Source organism: Larus michahellis, chromosome 1 (assembly GCF_964199755.1).
Source record: "Larus michahellis chromosome 1, bLarMic1.1, whole genome shotgun sequence".
NCBI lineage: Eukaryota > Metazoa > Chordata > Aves > Charadriiformes > Laridae > Larus > Larus michahellis.
The window spans coordinates 4057148-4076857 of NC_133896.1; the positions used below are offsets into that span (position 1 = coordinate 4057148).

General features: G+C 49.0%; 1 protein-coding gene across 4 annotated transcripts in view; it reads left to right on the forward strand.

The window, feature by feature from the left end:
• The window catches only part of PODXL (podocalyxin like), a 46918-nt gene that overhangs the window by 9622 nt on the left and 17586 nt on the right, over positions 1–19710 (forward strand). The gene's annotated exons all lie outside the window — the stretch shown is intronic.

Here is a 19710-nt window from a genome sequence, read left to right on the forward strand (position 1 = left end):
TGGAATGATTTGATTTTAATCATGTTTTTTCATTTACAATTCATAGCTATATCCCTTAAGCAGGGCTGATTCTCCCCACTTGCTCATTGTAGAACTTGGAGATTTACAGCCCCCTCTTGCCTTTCAGCTGTGTTTTCTAACCAGGTGGACACACTACGAAAATATTTGTTTAAGCAGTTATATAGCCTGCCACCGCTCTATTTTGATTTCTAATTTATGCATCTTTTAAGTCTTCCTAGGTAATGATGAATAATACTAATTTGGGGCTTATCGGTGGCAATCGATCTTTGCTTGTAGAGGAAGTTTCTGTTAAACTGACAGATGCAAAACAACATTTAAAATACCTTTAAGATACATCAAGTAACCAAGGTCCTGGATACCTGACACATAAACTTTTCAACATATTTTTGAGTTTAATGCTAAGCAATTCATTGAGCAAATCCCAAGCGCCAATCTTTGATGGAGTTAGTGACTGAAATGAATCGTTTCGTGTCCCTCGAGTGTTTTGAATAAACAGGAGTTGTTCTCTTAAAACTCACTTTTACTGTTTAAACGTGGAGTGGAAGCAATTTTACTTTTAAGCTGCCGGTTCCCAGTTGTTTTCGCAGCTTAGAATTAACTATCGATGGAGCAGCTGAATATGTCTCGCCTTGATCTGCAGAGAGGAAGTAAATGGCTAGCCGAGGTTTGTACGCGTCACTTTTGATCGTCTAACTGAAGGCAGAAGGACCCCATGCTTAGTGTCTGGATACCCTGGATATCTGCCCACAGTGTGGGCAGACAGCGATTAAAGGAAAGAAAAGCAAGAATTAATCAGGCTTCCTCTGATTGGCTGCCCAGGTTTTGGCTCACATCCAAATCCAGTCCCATTTAGTGTTGGAATATCCAAGTTCCCCAAGTGTCGTGGGTGTCCGGGTTGGGTTTAGTCCTGCTGCAATATATTTAGTCTTTTCTTTGGTGCTAGATGGCAAAATTTGGTCTTTCACAAATTAGGAGGAGATTTGGCCTTGATGGATTGTGGCCCGTGGCAGTGCACGCACCCTTTCCCAACAGAACAAGGCCAGCTTGGAGCAATCCTTCTTGTGTCCAGGAAAACCATGTAGCCTAGTAGATCCTTGTGGATCTCCATCCATCCACACTGCATGCTTACCATGAGGGTCTGGGGAAGATGGGAGTGGTAAATTCAATTATTTTCCCTTTTCTTTCCAAAGTAGAACACTATTATTAGACAATTCTGCAAAGCTGTTGGAGCCTGGAGCCCCTAATCCAACCTATTGAGATGCATCTCATTGCTGATACTACATGAAAGCATGTTTTCCAATAGGCTTGACAAATAAAAAATTGCTGTTTAAGCCAACAAACACAGAGGGGAAAAAAGAAGGAAAAAAAAAAATAGTCTTGACAACTGATGCATCCTTGGTGCAGTGTCTTTTGCTCCCCACCACAGGAGGCCCTTCATGGGCCCTCCCCATGAAGAAATGCAGACATCTTCATTAGGCAGGAAGCTGCCGAGAGCAATCATTGCTGTCAAGATGATTGCAGTTGCCTCACTCCTGCCATCACTGCTTTGCATATAGCCATTACAGCTATTGGGTTATCACCTCCATGGTGAGGACACATCTGCCTCTGCTACAACACATCGGTTAAGGCTGATAAAGTTGTCTGATGTGCTGCAGTTAGACCCAGCTCAAGGTGGAGGATGCACTAACATCGTTTAGACCCTGCAGCCCTCACTCAGTGTTTCGTCAGCCCAAGTCCCTCTCAGGCTGTTGCAAGGAGCAATATCCCAGGATGGCCATGCACCAGAGAAACTCTCCCTTGCGGAACGGTTCTCGATATCTTGCCTATAATTTACCATCTCACCTAAACCCCCTTTTTCTGTGAGGTTTTTCCAACAAGGAGAAGGTGTTAAGCAATTCCTAATGAGGGCAAGGATGTTGTAAATACAACCACCACTGTGGGCTGCACAACCAAGCCACAAAGCTTGTCACCCATCGCCATCTACATTCCCCATGTCAGTGTTCCTCCAAATCATGGCTTCAGCTGCTGGGGGATGATTTAGGGCAGCTGAATTGGGAAAAAAAAAAAGCTCTTCTTTTGGCAAAGGAAGGGGCACAACAAGAAGAAGGGTGGACTGATGGCGGGGGGAGGTGAAAAGTGGGCATGTAAGGTTGGGTTGGCAGCAAGAGAAGTAGGGGACCTCATGGTCAACATGTACTTTGTACAGTCCTTTACGAATGCCCTTTACAAAGGGTGTGGGAGGGAAATGCAGAAGTCCAAACTGATGGGTTGATAGAGGAAAGACCTGGGGGGGTTGTTTAAAAACAAAAAAGAAATCCATCTCTTTTGTGCATCCACCTATGAAGCCTTGCTAAGGTAGTTGACAGCTGTGACGGCTAAGGTTCTGGGTGTTTTAAAGGGTTTTCAATGGCACAGCCAGCCCCCAAGGGAGCAGGGCTCTCCTTCCCCTCATCATATTAGAAACGTAGATTACGGTTTCTCATCAGCATCTCTGATGGAAAAAAAGTGACTCGTCCCCATCAGCAGCTCGTGCTCCTGCAAGACCCTCTGCACACACTCCCTGACCAGTGCAGAAGCTCCCGTCGTTGCAGGACATGGCGTGAACAACTGGACAGGCACCAGAGTGGGTTCAGAGCCCCATCACGGTGCTTACCGGGAGAAACCACAGAGAGCTGGTGCATTCTGGACAAGTCCCAAAACCAAGATCTGGTGTGGTGGTTGCTGAGGACCCACTCCATACGACTCTCTGTATCTCAGCTATGCTCTCTCTCATGGTTTAACCCCAGATGGCAGCTGGAACCACGCAGCTGCCCGCTCACTCCCCCCAGTTTGGATGGGGGAGAGAATTGGAAGGGTAAAAGTGAGGAAAAAGCTCGTGGGTTGAGATAAAGACAGTTTAATCGGTAGAGCCAAAGCGGTGCATAAAAGCAAAGCAAAACGAGGAATTCTTTCACTGCTTCCCATCAGCAGGCAGGTGTTCAGCCATCTCCAGGAAAGCAGGGCTCCATCGTGCATAATGGTTACTTGGGAAGACAAACACCATAACTCCGAACTTCCCCCCTGCTTCCTTCTTCTTCCCCCAAGTTTATATACTGAGCATGATGTCATATGGCATAGAATATCCCTCTGGTCAGTTTGGGGTCAGCTGTCCCAGCTGTGTCTCCTCCCAGCTTTTTGTGCCCTCCAAGCCTACTCACTGGCGGGGTGGTGTGAGGAGCAGAAAAGACCTTGCGAGCTCAGCAACAACTGAAAACACCAGCGCACTATCAAAAGTATTTCTCGTCCCAAATACAAAACATAGCACTACACCAGCTGCTAATAAATAAATTAACTCTATCCCAACTGAAACCACGACTCTCCCATGCAGAAAAATCCTGCTAACAGTGACGATAAAACCTGCAAAAAGCCCCCCCTGGAAAAAAAAAAAGTGAGAAAATCACGAAAAGAAGCCGCCACGTGTGCCTTGCAGATTTGATGAAAAATACTTGGGGGACAACCGTGCCAGAGGAATGCTGGCTATTTCGGGGCTGTATTTGTGTTTGAGCTGGCGGATGAGGGTTGCAACTCTCCGCTTTGTCTTCCGTGAGAGCGTTTTGCGTGTCTGGCGGGACTGCTCCGATCTGATTAGGAAGGGGCTCGCCCGGGGGGGTGGCAGCGATGCAGGGATGTAAGCTGCTTTCCCTAGGAGCAAGTGCTGGGGGCTGCCCCGAGCTGGTGAACACAGCCCAGCTGGACTTTTAGGAAGGTTTCCTTATAATCCCGCTCAGAAGCAGTTTTGGGGCAGGGGTTTATTTCCATCTTGGCTGGGAAAACTGGTACCCCAAGGTGCTGGAAGAAGGGGATTGATAATGCGGATGGGAGGGTGGGAACAGGGCTAGGAAACCTCTGCAGGAGAATTGGCTTTGAAGATGGTTTTTGGAGAGCACTATTAGGATTGCATTATTTATATATTTACTCCCATCCTGAAGGCTGACGCTCATCGCAGTGGGGAGCCTGGGGAAGGGGAGGGTAAGAAAAGTGCAGCTCATGAGCTGTTCCTGCAAGGATTTTGGCTTGGTCTGAGCGGAGGCACACATATCGTCGAGGGACAAGAGAGAGCAAGGTGTAATAAGATTTTGTTTCTGCCCAAATCTGAGGAGAGCAGATGCTCACAGCTTGCCTCTGAAGTAGGTAAAGGAATGTATTTCATAGAGGCAGAGAAAGATCCTCAGATCTCTCAGTTCCTGTTTTAAGCAACAAGACTGCTCTTTGCTGAGATGGACAGATGTGTGTGGGGCACCTGTGGGCAGATTTCCCATGTTTCTCCCCCCAAAAGGCAGGGGATGCCTTGTTATGGCAACGTAGTGCCACCTGGACCTCGCAGGACTTCTCAAAGTCCCAGCAAATTATCCCAGCCTGTTCAATCCTTGGCTTTTACCACAAAACTGCCAAGAGTGGGGAAAGGAGGAACCCTCTCTTTGATAATATACAGTAGGAATAATGCATTTGTTCCGTAGCAATAAATAGCAGCCTTTGGATCTGGTTGGATCAGGATTTGAGCCGGCTTCCCAGGGGCGAGAGTCTGTGCGCAAGTGTAGCAGCACGGTGCCAAACATCCTGCTGCTGTAACTCATCTCCGTCTCAGGTGCCTTCAACCCTCCATGCATCTGGGCTGTCTGCAAGATGGGGATTTGCTCCACTTCTTGCTTTTTTCCAACATGGTTCCAGTCCCGTTTGGGAGAGCTGGCTCAAATCCTCCAGCAGCGAAGGACTTGGCCATGGGCTGCGTCCACAACCTCAAAATGCAATGGCTGGCTTCCAGCGTGCGTGTCCTACTTATTTGGCCACTGCACTGTGCAGAAGCTTGCTGGGCGAAGGACCTGGCTCTGTTGTTTTGCATCATTCCAGCATTTCAGCCTCTCATCCGTGACACTGTGGCCCACAGAGGTCTGGGTGCTGGAAGGAAGCAGTGATGGATAGGCAGAGATGCTCGTGTGCTGAGCAACCTCAGCTAACAGAGGCCAGGAGCACGCTTGCATCACAGAGCAGTGTCTGGAGTAGATGGGCTTGCTAGTTATTAATTATTTAAAGCAATAATGCAACAATCAATTACCAAGAGTTATCAATAAGCATTACTAAAAGTCGCCATTTGCTTTTGATGCCTCAGCTCTTTCTTGCCTCCATGGTCAATAGACTCAGGGCTTGATTTCTGAGAGCTGCCCCAATGGGAGTCAAGGAGGATTTAGCCCCGATGATAATTCCCAGAGACATCTGGATGAGATAGGGCTCAGGCTAACGGGAGGGTCTTTTTGCACATATGATTGTGCTTCTCCAACTGTGGATTTGAAGTCTGCGTGGGGATTTTTCAGTTGTCTCTTCAGCCTTTCTATAATCAGGGATGCTGATTTTCTCCTGTCTCACAAAACAGGGTAGTTTTTGCAGCAGAGGCGTGCTTTGATGTGGCAGTGATCACTTGCCAACACGACAGGGCTGTTCACGTAGCTGCAGCCTTCAGTGGTGTAGCCCATCCCCAACGTGGGGCTGCATTTGCTCTCCCCATACCTACCCCCCAGCTCCAGGGTTACAACCAGCAGCACCCACTGAATCCCAGTTCTGTGCCCTCTCCCTCACTCTCCTCTACTCTGCTGATGGCTTTTTGCAGGTCCCATCATGGACCCCACCTCCAGTCCCTGCCCTCTCCCCCCATCTCCAACTCCACTGCCGCTCCAGCTCGGTTTTCTAAAGGAAATGCCCAAGCTGATGTGTCAGGGTTTCACTGCTGAGCCAAAAGCAGGATCCGGTCCTCACCACCCCGGGAGCAGAGTAATTTGGATATTATCATGAAGCCCAGCCCCGTGTCCCCCTCCTGCACCCAGAGCTGCTGGTCACCTCTCTGGGTCCCTTCCAAGGTGGGAGCCCAGGATGGGGTTTGCAGACCTGCCGGCCTCTTTTAGGAGAAAGAGGAGAATTATTAACAGCAGGGAGGGGATGCAGCTCCTTCTTCCTTCCTGCTTCCTTTGCTCCCTTCCCTTGCCCTGCCATGGCCTGCCCTGCGGCACGACCGCCAGACTCTGCCCTGGAGAGAAGGGTTTCGGTGGCAGGGAGATGTCAGTGAAGCCCTGAGCTCAAAAGATGACACAGACAGGGTTTTTTTTTCCATCCAGATTATCCAGCGTGTAAGTGCTGCAAGTTTTCCTTTCCATTAGATACCATTTAGCATTTTGCTCCCTAACCAGTGAGTCTCTTCATGCTCAAACCCACTACCTGGACCTACCTGTCTAGGGAACAGATGCTGAGTTTTTGGGGAGCTGAATATGATCACCTTTGCATGCTATGTTTGTATTATATATTATTATTTTAATTTTCTGGAATTTCTCAGCACGCAACCATGCCATGAAAACCTACCGCAGCCTGTTCGCACTGAGTGCCAAGCGTTGCATCCCCGACCCAGCGACATCCCACAACTTCCCATGCTCTTCTGCTCAGCTGTAACCACGCAGGAATCCCGCTCCTTGCTGGGCTGCTGGGTGGACAACATTGTTCCCCTATTGAGTCATAACAATGAGGTCATTGGGCTGGAAAGACAATGTCATTCATCAGCCAAGAACCCAGCTGGCTGGTCCCGGTTGTGTCTCATCTCCTATGACAAAGCCACATTTAATTGACTAATTAAAGCCGTTGTGTGCTCCATCTTGGAAGGGGTGACCAAATTGTGCATTGTTCTTCGTCAGCGTTAAGTCAGGCCAGTTGGCCGACCAATAAGCGAGCCCCTTCTTCCTTCTCCACCTTGCTACATGCTGTGTAGGCCTAAATTCCTGGTCATAGCAATGGAAAAACCATCTTGGACCATACATTTGCCACCATACATTTCAGAGCAAGCTAACTACTTGAATGAGGGCCCAAGGACCTCAAGAGAGCCCACTCAAAGCCTACTCTGCTCCAACGTGATCCAACTCAAACCTCTTTGGGGTGGTCTTTCTGCATTGACATCCCTTTTTTTGTTGGACACTCAATATTTTGGGTTCCCAGCTCCCATAGGAGTTTGATATTGCACCTACGCTTAAGGCATTGGGGTGCTTCTATATCTTGTGTACCCTACAAGGACAGTTCACCTGTCCCACACACCCAGTGGATGGGCCAACTTCAGCCCAGGACTGGCTGTGGACCAGGGGCATTTTTCTTCCCATTTATGGGTCATCTTTCCCTTCACACACCTTTTGGGTGATACCAGCAGGATGCCCACAGCATAGGCAGAAAGCAGGGAAATGTCCACGTACTGGCAAGCCAAGTGTCCATAGTACACCTCTGCTTCCCTCAACCCAGTGCTCGTGTAGTGTCGAGACCTTCGCTGCTCTCTGAATGAAGATGTTTTGAGCCCTGAGACCAAGGGGCATTTCTGCCCTTGACATTTCTTGCTCTTGTGGCCATTCTGAATAAGATCATCCTGTAAATAGTGAATAAATGTGCCCTAAGGGACTTCTCAGGATAAACGCTGCTTAGTGCTGCTAGGTTGCCGTTTCCATTAAACCCTCAATTTTTTTCCTGCCCGCAATGTGATTGTCTTACATCGGATTTATCTTCTTTTCGCTGCCCAGGCCCAGCTGAGCAGGAACGCTGGGTGTATGTTTACCACGGCTGGTGTCCCAGCCCTAAAGCACAGCAGCCGCTTCTTTTGAAGAACATACAAAGCAAGGAAGAGGAGCAATTGTTTGGGAGGAAGTTGGATCATAATGTAATAGACTCCCATGGGGATTACTATTAGTAATTATTTGTATTGCTCTGGCACCTAACCAAGGTTGGGGCCCCGGTTAGAAAGGTGCTGGACCAGCCCGTAAATGAGACAGCTCCTCTATCCGAAATCTGCTCTTGTATGTAGAGATGGGGGAAACTGAGGCAGGGAGAAGTTAAGAAAGAGAGTTAAATCCAGCTGGCGGCCGGTCACAAGTGGTGTCCCTCAGGGCTCGATGTTGGGACCATTTCTGTTTAACATCTTTATTGATGACCTTGATAAGGACACAGAGTGTATCATCAGCAAGTTTGCAGATGACACGAAGCTAAGCGGGAGTGTTGATCTGCATGAGGATAGGGAGGCTCTACAGAGAGACTTGGATAGATTGGACCGATGGGCCAATGCTAACGGTATGTGCTTCAACAAGGCCAAGTGCCGGGTCCTGCACTTGGGCCACAACAACCCCATGCATCGCTACAGGCTTGGGGCAGTGTGGCTGGAGAGCTGCCTGGCAGAAAAGCACCTGGGGGTTCTAATTGACGAGCGGCTGAACATGAGCCAGCAGTGTGCCCAGGTGGCCAAGAGGGACAATGGCATCCTGGCTTGTATTAGAAATAGTGTGACCAGCAGAAGGAGGGAGGTGATTGTCCCCCTGTACTCAGCACTGGTGAGGCCACACCTTGAGTATTGTGTCCAGTTCTGGGCACCTCAATACGAGAGAGATCTCGAGGTGCTGGAGCGAGTGCAGAGGAGGGCAACGAAGCTGGTGAAGGGCCTGGAGAATAAATCTTATGAGGAGCGATTGAAGGAGCTGGGACTGTTTTGTTTGAGGAAGAGGAGGCTGAGGGGAGACCTCATCACTCTCTACAACTACTTGAAAGGACATTGTAGAGAGGTTGGTGCTGGTCTCTTCTCACAGGTAATTAGTGATAGGACAAGAGGGAATGGCTTCAAGCTGCAGCAGGGGAGGTTTAGACTGGACATTAGGAAAAAATTCTTTCCAGAGAGAGTGGTCGGACACTGGAATAGGCTACCCAGGGAGGTGGTGGAGTCACCATCCCTGGATGTGTTTAAGGCTCGTTTGGATGTGGTGTTGGGGGATATGGTGTAAGGGAGAACTTTGTAGAGTGGGGTTGATGGTTGGGCTCGATGATCCCAAGGGTCTTTTCCAACCTAAATGATTCTATGATTCTATGATTCTTTATGATTCTAAGAAATGTAACCAGGGTTGCTTCAGAGAGTTGTGGCTGAGCAAAGGTATGAGCCAGCGCGTAGTCCTTACAAAAGCATCCTTCCTCTCTGTGGGGAAACAGTTAAGGCTCCTCTACTTGCGCTGCTCATGGATATATATAAGAGCCCACAGGATAATAAATATGCTGTGCTGGAGAGTCCTGCATTAGGACAGCACTGGAAAAGGTCATCTCTTGCTGTTTGCGCCTTTCATCAGTGATTCCTGTGATCATGTGTATTGTATTAAGGAGGGGAAGAGCAGGAGCTGTTGAAGAACAAAAGTTCTTCAAATGGAAACTGAGTCCCAGTGCTCTTGAAAAACAAAAAAAAATTTAAAAAAATAGTTCAAATGCATATTCTTTTTCTGTAGAACCGACTGTTTCAGGAGAGTTAAATAATGAGGGAATTATGAATTTGCCAACAATAGAAGTGGATCAGATTACACAGCCTGTAAAGCCAGATCGTCACTGGAGCCATTTGGTGGGAAAGAAACTCTGTGCCAGACAGTCTTTAAATAGTTTTGAATAGGAGGGAGGGTTAGCTGTGTTCTTCCCTTCCTAGGCTCTCCCCACCTAAAGAATAGCACTGAGCCTCCTGCCAAGTCCGCCGTGTCCAGTCAATGCCCGAAGGCTCGACTCGCATGCATGGCTATACAAATATATGTAGGTGCATACGTATATGCATGTGTATATATAGAGCTACGAATTATCCGGGAAGACCCCACCCTGAGGGAGGTGTGGGTGGGGAGCTGAAGAGAAAAAAAGGTGGGACCCGAAATAGCACTGACAAAGGATCCCAAGGAAATGTGGAGCCCTCCTCACAGCGTTAACAGGAAATCTCCAGGCTGCTGGCTCAGTAACCCCGGATGGCCAAGGTCATGGGGGACTAGTGGCAGTGGAGGGACAGATCCTGCCATCCCGCCTGGTTCTTCTGCAAAAACACGGGGTGAGGGGCATGCGATGGCAGCTTTGGAGTCAGTGAAGGTTTGCGGGTGTCCTAGATGTGCCCGCAGAACCTGTCCCCAGCATAGCCTGAAAAAGCAGAAAAGCAGATGGCACTTGGGAGTGGTTATTTGACTAGGAATAACCCAAAATTTTACTAAGAGAAGTTGGGATGCTTGAGGAGGTCACCAATGCCTCTTGGAGGTGGCTCCGGCATCACTTGTGTCTTTCACCACTTCATATCACAGCACCTTTGAGTCTCGATGGAACAAAGATCATAGTATCATAGAATATCTCAAGTCTTAAAGGACCCCTAAGGATCATGCAGTCCAGGACATGTTCAGCTCATCATCTTTGGGTCCATCTTGGCTTGGTGGTGAGTGATGCATGGATGGACTGGGGGAGGCAGCGTGACTCACTACCCCGACAAGGTTAAAAATAAAATCGCTGGCTGGAGGGCATAAATTTGGGCTGATTTATGACTCATCAAAGGTGCTGGGTGCACAAAAGAGGGTGAGGCTTCGGGTCTTATCGCCTCCTTGCCATCGCCATGGCTTTTCCGCTAGCCCTTTCTGCCCTTGGGGTGGGCAGGCATCCTCGGGTCCTGCCCCAAGCATGGCCCATCCGGGGGCTGGCAGCCTCCCCACTGAAAGCCTCAGTGGCAGGAGCAGGCAGAGGCTGTTGTGGGAAGGAGATTCCTGCTGTAAATCTTCAGGAGAGGTTGGGAGGAAAGGGAGGTGCAAGAAGCAGGAGACAACGCTTTGCAACGCCGCAGCGGTGCTGTGTGCCAGCACAAACTGACCTTCCAGTCACCCGTCTCCATTTTATTTCCCCTTGCGTCGGAGCTGCCTGTGATCAGGCTGAGGTCTCCTTACTCCTTTAGGTTTGGAGTCTCTTGTTTGCTTCCCCTTAGGGCTGCAGCTTGGACCTCCTCCGTGCCAGGTCTCCAGCAAGTGTCAGCCTCCAGCTGAGGCTGGCATCCTCAATTTTGATGGAATCAGTTTGGGCATTAGATCCTTCCTGCTAATACCAGGTTTGCCCTTCTGTGGTCTGGCTTTGTTGGACTGTGAGGTCCCAGAGAAGCCAATCAATATTCCCTATTTAGGTTTGGGGTTGACCTTTTCCCTGTAGGAAGAGCCCCCGCCACAAGAAGGGGCATATTTCCTCCACTCCCCTTCCTCATTGCAAGACTTGGCATGCTTCTTAGAAGAAGTGGGGATTTTGTGGCTGCAAAACCTACCCACAGGAGATCTGCACGTTAGTCCTTTTGTGAGACCCTTGTGGCCCTCATCTCTCATGGATAGAGTCTAGACACATCGCCAATGCATGGCGCCTAACTTGAGTGACATTAGATGTGACAGCTCTTCCCCAGCGCTGGCCAGCTGGCAGAGGTTCAGCCAGCAAGATGAGTAGCTCAGGGCCAACTCCTTCCCCGCATTGCTCAACATGAACCCAAATATGAAACCAGCCAGCCGGAGAGGAGGGCAAGGCGATGAATTCGGTCTCCTCGTGCCGCTCAGCAATGCTGCTTCTCGCTGTGGATAGGCAAGACTACCTTGTCTCTTTCCACTTCCCTATCCTGTCCTAGAAGACAGTGGGCAGTGGATGGACCTCACTGAAGTCCTGTGGCATGGTCTGTCCACTGTCTTATTGTCCTGCCCCTCTCCATTACAAAAACTGAGCAAATAGCAGGAGCTGCTGATGTGACATCGTACCTGACATCAATCAGAGCTTTCCTTGTCCAGGAATCATGAAAGGCCAAACTCAGCTGGGGAGGCAGGTGTGCTCCATCCCCGACGTTTGGTCAGTGTCAGTGCCCAATGTGACATCTGGGGGCTTGTTTCCATGGGGACCATCAACAGATTCCCCTGAATTAACTTTCTTAAACTGCATCAGCTCCCCCTTGTCGGCTTTCAGGGCTAAGGAGACTTTAATTTGATTTAAGGTACTTCATTTTGGCTAAATTAAATGAGGGCTGATTTAAAGCCAAACAGGAGTGGCCACCTGGTGGGTTGTGTGCACTTTGACTAATCCACTCTGAAATCATACCTTCTTTTAATTTTAAATTAATTTTCTTGAGTACCTCTGTGTAGACAAGCCATCAGGCTGAATAAAAATCATTCCTGTCTCAGGGGCTCGTGTACTTACTCAGTCTCAAGTTGTCTGGAGTAGTCCTCCAGGAAAAGTCAGCAAGGGATGATTTGTCTTTGTGGGGTGAAAAGCATGAGGAGGAACTTCTGCTCTGTCTTGATGAATAAATCTGTCCCCCCAGTCATCCCCATGCACCAAGCGGCAGCTCTGGGCTGGAGAAAAGAGGTCAAGTCTCCAGAAGAGGCTACTGAGATGTGACAGTTCAGCCCTCAAGAGCAAATGGGTGGCTTTGGCCAAGCATCTCTTAGCGTTGGCTTTTCTGAAGGTCTCCTTCCCACCGCCTTGCTGCCAGCTTCATAGCTCCTTACTGCTGAAGTCAATTCATGGGCCAGCCTTCAACCCTTGCCGGAGTGAGGTGATGAAGCTGGGAAGTCTCCTCATGGAGTCAAGGTGGCATCGCCAATCTGGTAGTCTTAGTCTCTTGGTCCTTCCTGTGGACCTGACATTCCTCTCCAAATTCAGACAAATCTCCACTTTTAATCTATTTACTTTTTAAAGTAAAAAGTAAAAAATTAAAAAACAGGGTTTTTTAGCACTTATGTTTGCAAACAGAAGCCTGAAAGAGTATCTTAAAGACTTACAACACAGAAGTTATACAAGAAAAACCCAAAATGTTCGGTGTATAACAAAGTCATGTGGTCTTACGGCATTCTTGTGATTTTCAGTATGATTTCGATTCACAGCTGCTGTTTAGGGCCAGAGTTAGCTGGGCTTTACCTTGCTGCAGAGCGACTTTTGTGGCCCATTACTCAGTGTAAACCTTGAGTTTCTTCCAAAGTCCCTGGGTGTCTTTTGCCAAAATAGAGGGGTTTCCGTGCTAAATGTGCCAGACGTCATGTCCTTCAGCTCATGGGAGACTGGTGCTTGCTTGAGACAGGAGTAGGCTGTACTGCCACAAATCTTGCTTCCAAGCAGCAAGGTCATCGCAGGATGACTCCACACTAACAGCGTAAAGGAGGCAGGAGAAGGGCAGGAGCATGGCTACGCTCTGTGCTTTGGAGGGTCTGGTCGAGCTGGGACATGTAGATTTTTTGGCTCATTCTCCCCGCGTTTCCGCTCCAGCAGCTCCACTACCGTTTCCTGCACAATGGAACGTTCCTGTTCGGGCTGCAAAGAGACCCCAGTTCATTTTGCAGCCTGGGAAAGGTGCAGGGCTGGAGCTGGGTCCCTTACAAATCCCATCAGCCCCCAGTGGAAAGAGGATGTTTCCAGGCTCAGTGATGAAAAATGTTTGGGGGCAGCTTGGATAGAGATGAGCGCGTGTGTCTGTGTTTGTTTGCCTCCTTGACAACCTCATGTGAAGGGTTTTGGAGCTTTAGTTTTCCACATTGGTCTTCCTGTCTCCTTTTGATTCCTTTTTCATCTTTCCCTTCACTTCTTAGATAGCTACAGACTTTCCATGGGAAGAGCTGTGGAGACACAATCCTAAGTAGGATGTCCTATGTTTATCCATAAGAGCGGCTGGACCAATGCTTCCTCCCAACACTGGCATTCCTCGCCTCTGTCTGGAGCTGACCATGGGATGGAGCACTGCCTGGGATGGACCAGTTGGGTCCGTTTGGGTGAAAGATGCCTCTGATCATGATTTTCTGGCAAGAAACAGTCTTTGAGGAGAAATTCAGGAGAGGTCCAAGCATGGCATGGAAGATAATTCAATGACAAAGTTTTTGAGAAGGTGGGAGTGAGGAGTGCTGAGATACTTCTGCTCCCTCAAATCTACCGTCTGCTCATTAATTAGTACAGCAAATGAACCCATTTCTGCCTCCCCAAATGCGGTGTTTAGAGGGACCAAGGGAGTGAGAAGGAGACGTGTCAGGGCTTCAGGGGAAGAGGAATGTGTCCAAGTGGGGAGACGTGCCTTGGGATGATTATTTTTAATATTTGTCATACTTCCAAATGAAACAGCAGACAAGCTGAGCTGGCTCAAGTACTTGCAGAAAGAGCTGATGGGGAATTTGTTAATGAAGCAGGTTTCTCGTCAGAAAATGCCAGTTCATCAGAACCTGGGTTTTGCGCACGTGTGTTGCAGTCCTGGCAGGAAAGGCATCTCAGGCTGCGGATGGGTTTCTTGGTCGAAATCAAGGAGGTTTAAAGCGTGTCGTGTGAATAAAATAAAGTGAGGCGGATCTAACAGGAGGGATGGAGCAGCCAAAGCTCACATGAGGTTTGGTTCAAGTCCTGCTCTCTGAGCTTCAGGGAGCCTTCCACAGGGTAAAATAAGGACAACTTAAAATTTTCCCGGGTCTGAATTAAAGCAGAGAGGCTTTTGGCTATGTAGGGTTGTGAGTGACTGCAAAATCCCACAGACTTATAAGAGCCCTCAGGGTGACGCTAAGGTGCTCCAGGGACATGCCCCGAATTTCCAGACCAGGGGTATCTCCAGGCTGGCAGTGCAGCCATGCCGAAGGAAGCCCCGTATGTTCCTCTCCATCTGGAGACGGAGCAAAACCCTTCAGGGCTTGAAGAACATCCATTTTCCCCAGCCATGTCCAGCCAGTAAGGGCTTATTGGGTAAGTCCTTCAGGACAGCAGCTGTGGCTGTAGGTTCATTTCATTTGACAGCAGAGAAGAGGACACTTGTCTATTATTGCCTTGATTTGGCTGTCACTTGTGCACGAGATCTAAACAACACCTATCTGAAGGGTCTTTTCAATAGAGCTTTTTCACAGCGGGGTAAAGGAGGTTCCCTGCTACAAACAAGCTTTAAACCAGAGTCCAGACATACTCGTTTCCTTCCCAAGTGATACTTTAGCACTAATTACATCCAGCCATTAGGTCTCATCTTTTAATATTTTTCAGTGCAATTTTATCAAGACTCTTCTGCAGCAGTTTTTATTCTGGCAGGGTTTTGGAGAGGATAGGCATCCCTGCACTAGATAATTGACTGATGGATTAGAGTCTGAAAAGGCTCTGGCAACAGCTGTTGGATCTTCTTACCCGAGCAGCCAAGCTGGTCTTTGGCCTGGGTGAAACCATTTCATAATGTTGATGGTGAGACTGGCAGCAAAGGGGTTGGGTGATGCCAGTTTGGAAGTGTGTCTCCTGACGTGGGGAGTGCCTCTTTGCAAGGGCGAAGGGTGGTGTGCACACGAACAGCATCCTCGTACGACATCCCTCACCGAAATCTCGGCAGGTAGGTAGGGAGGATGCTGCTGTTTGGAGCCCATCTTTCCCTAAGCAGACGGGAGGGAGAGAGCCTCTACATAGGCAAAATTTAAAAAGCCTGTGAGGTAACCATTTGCTCTGGTAGCCCAGCTTAATTCCAGCATAAATAACGCCGCTCTGTGATATTCTGCCAATCTGATCGCTCTCACAGTTTTAAAAGGAGGTGACAAATTTCCTGTCCTCTGCAGCGACTGGTCTCTGCTCTGGCTCAGACATGGCTGCATTGTGGCGGGTGGATAAAACCCTCCTTGCGCCCAGGAGTCTCTTGCGATGCAGAGAAAAGACCAGGAGCCTCCTCACTCGCTTTGGCGCACACTTTCCCCTAGCAAAGGCCAACCCTGAAGCCTCAGCCCCCACTTTCCCTTTGACAAACTCAACCCGTTGCCCCTCTTTAATCAGGAAAGGCTGTGAAAAAAAAAAACAACAGGGAGGCAAATAGGAACTTCCTCAGGCCTGGCTCACATCCCTTCCCCTTCCGTGGGTTGCTCGGGCTCCTTAGCTTTCTCATCCCGCCTTGGGAGGAGCAGGAGCCGGCTGGCGTAAGGCTCCGAGCTGGGCTCAGCCCGCCGGCGTGGGGTGTGTCACCCACCATTTCCGAAGTTATTCTTTTGGGTTTCCTTTTCTCACTATTAATAGATTTTCAGCCAATCTGAGCTGTTTCAACAAGGTGGATGGGGGGGTGGGGGGTGGGGGGGAGGTGTTACCAAAATAGGAAGCGGGAAGCTGTTGGGCAGAGAATTAATCAGAGGACCTGCGTGGGGAGGTGGTGGCTTTGGGTGGGCTGATGGGAGGAGGGATGGGACGTGTCCTTTCACTTTGCGTTTTGCGCCAGTTTGCTTCTCTTTATGTGCTTCACGTCGTGACCTTTCCAAACAAGCTACTCCCCCCGGGGCATCTTCCCCAGCCTGCAAAATATCACGCATCTACTGCGACGAGGTTACAACCAAAGCATCGATTCGTGGCATGGTTAGTGGTGGTACACAGCGGCTGAAAAGTGTGGCCCTTGACTGGTATTGCAACGAGCTGCACTGGCACAAGCCATGAAGCCTTTCCTTTTAATTTTTGGGTGGCTTTTCACACCCCACCATCTCCTGACCAGAGAATTCCCACACCAGTGCTACCCAGGCACTCCAACAGCAGTAGGGACCGGCAGTGGCACTTCCAGCCTCCCAAATATTGCTCACCGGGGGCCGAACAAGCCCATCTTGATAGCTAGCAATAAGGGAAAGTTCTCTCCCCTCCGGGGTTGTCCCCACCACGGAGACACCGTATCACAGGCACGGTCATGGGATCTACGTATCCGGAAACGAAATCATGCTTTTGCAGCGGACTCATTTCCTGCAGGCTGTTTGGCCGCTGTGCGCACGGATGCTTGAGTGCAGGGCTTGCACTCTCCTCCTGCGGGTCTACCCCGCACCCAGCACAGAAATGCAAGGGTTTGGGGTTTTCTGAGCGATATGTGCCAGAGGAGAGGTGCAGACCAAAGCATTAGACTCACTGCGATCGGTGTTGTCAAAATACACCGGTAGCTGCTCTGTTACCCTCATTTTCCTTCAAATAAGGAATTGATGACGGTCCAAAAAGGTGCGATCAAATAAGTGGCCTTGCCCTGCCAAAATGCAGCCAGGAAGGTCAGGAGCAGGCAGTTTTTTCTGCCTTCTGGAAAACAGGGTGAGGGACTCTGGCTGAAATTCAAGTGAACTTTCCAAAAGAAAGGATCTCCTCCTGGTAAGGGGAGTGGTGGCTTACAGGACTTCTCCTCCATCCTCCTTCTCTCTCATAGCACGCGTTAAATCCTTTTATCTCCGGGGCTCATGGCGTGAAATGGTCATTTGTTTCCTGCAAAAGGATGTACTGTATCTTTTGTGAGTAATTTTCATGCTAAAGGGGCACCAAACATAATCCTGTCCTGTCTGGCTGTTATTACCACCACCAGTCTGTGGTTACAGGGGTTTTCTCCTCCTTCGACCAGATCCTCGTTGGTTCTTCTGTTGAGGACAATCATCAGGCAATACTGGCTACCAGCCCAGGCAAACAGGGGCTCATTACCAGTCATTACCCCCAGGTCCGCCGCCGAGACTTGGCATGGGTGGCCAGTTAGGGAGGAAAAGATAAAAAAACACAGTTATCTGGCATTTGAAAGAAATACAGCACATGTGGGAGGAAAACAGGGACTCCTGGGCTTGTGGTACTCTCACTCCTTGTTCCGTATTTGTTTCTGCTTTGCAAGTAAGTATTTGCTAGGCTTCTGAAAATGAGAACAATGAGTTTGCATAAGCCAGGTCTTCTGCAAGACACCTAAAATAAAGCAATTTATTTTTCTCCAGTCTAAATAAAATATGTCTTTTCCCAATGCTGCAGTGAGACAGAGTCCCTAGACAAACAACTAATATTAAGCCCAGGGCAATAAAACTGCAGCCCCCACAACTGCAGCAGCATCTGGCTCTTTGTACAGCAGCGGTGAGAAAACAGTTTAATTTAATGCAATTGGAGAGAGAAGGTGAATTTCACTGACAGTTGGGTGCCCAAAAATCTGTGGGAGAGGTGTGGGGATGGATAGGGGTGCCGATCCTCCTCCGATTCCTCCATGGAAGGAAGATCTCACCCAGCCATAGCCGCGGTTTCTCTCCGCTGGTGTGTTGCGGGTCCAGCCCATGGTGGCGCACATTGTCTTGAAGAGTGCCAAGCCTGCAACCTGCCTGGATTTCCTCTTCCCATGGGCAACTCCATGACTGCTGTTCACCACAGCCGTTGCATTTCAGCCAGCAATGACAATTCTTCAAAACATTCTGCTTTGAGACAAGCAAACTATGGAAGAAGACGGGGTGAAAGGGAAAATTTGGTAGCAGCTCAGCTGAGGTTATTAAAGAAACATCACCTTCAGCTCAAGTTTGGGATGGGAGATCTTTTGCAAAGGGCTTCCCAGTGGTTCCATCCAGCCTGATACAGCAGGAATGGGTTTGTAGAGAGGGAATGGTGTGGTGACATGTTTTCTGGCTCATATATTACTTGTGTTGCCACGTGCTGAAGGGCTGCAGGTCATTTCCCACCAAAGCAGAACTATTTCTACCTCTGTGGCACTTAACATCGCCTGACCCCAGACCTCAGCCAGAACCATATAGTAGCATGGATAGCATCCTACCTGCCAGCATGGTCAGCACCTGTTGAATGCATCCATCCATCCATCCATCCATCCATCCATCCATCCATTCATCCATCCATCCATCCATCCTCTTGCATGTTGGCTCACCAGTTTCAAGCAGGGTGCTGACTCCTCAAGTTGCTTTCAGCCCACTTAAATCGCTGGTCTTGGCTTAATGAGGAAGAATAAATTCATCTTTTAACATCTCTTGACCTTAGCAGGAGAGGAGCACTAAATGTGGATGCAGAGATATGGAAAGATAAAATATGAGTCAGCTTTGTGGGCATCAACTTAAGTCTTGGTTCTTCTCCCAGATGCTTTTTTGGGCTGTGTCACCCTGTGTCCCTTGAAAGAAGCCCTACTAGTACCCCAGCCAGGGCCAACCTGGAGGATCACACCAGCTTTCTCCATCAGCAGAGCAACCCCAATTTTTGCTAAAAGTGGTAAAAACGTAGCTGCAGCTCCCTGGGGTGGGACAGAGAAGTGCTGGGGCAGGGATGCCAGTTTCTTGGCTAGCAGGGTCCCAGCTGCCCACCGAGGCTGGCCCAGAGCAAAAACATGGATCTGCCTTTTTCTTTTGGACCGAGTTGGCTTGAATTGAATTGTCTTTTCTACCTCTCCTTTGGTGCGTGTTTGCTTCCTGCCTCTCTGGGATGGGGCCGGGGCATGAAAAGGAAGCGAGAGTAGTGGGGGATTTCCTCCACTTCCTTCCAACCCTTTCTTTATTTACGTCTCTTTTGTATTGTTTCTACCTTTAGGGGATTGTTTTTTTTTTTACCTTCCTTGTCAAAACCCCTGTCAAACTTTTACAGCCCTATTTACGGGATAGACCCATTTTGTGGCTAACCGGATGGAAACTCCCTCCTATCTTTTGCACCCGGGTTTCACCTGCTAAGTGCCCATGCATGTGTTTTGCTTCCTTACCTCTTCTCCTGCAGGCAGTTGTCTGTCTATAGGAAATATGACTTGTCCCCACAAAAAGCTCTTTTCCCATCGATGTAGTGTTGTAGGCTCCCCAAATCCCAATGCCCAGGTCCTGTCTCCAACATACCTCCACATCCCCCTGGGGTCCTGATATGGTGGGGTTAGATTTCCCCAGCGGTATGAATCTCAGAAGCTCAAGCTTTCTTCAGGTCTTTGAAGCACAACCAGTGCTAACAAACAGGCTCCATAACAGAAGATACTTTGCCAGTGTGCCAGCACGGAGGAACAAAGCAGATGGCTGGAAAGCAGCATTAGGATATGGCTAAAAATCAAACCTTGGACGTGTGACTCCTGGTTTGGAGAGTTGGTGTGGTGGGTTGACCCTGGCTGGATGCCAGGTGCCCGCCAAAGCCGTATTGTTTCCACAA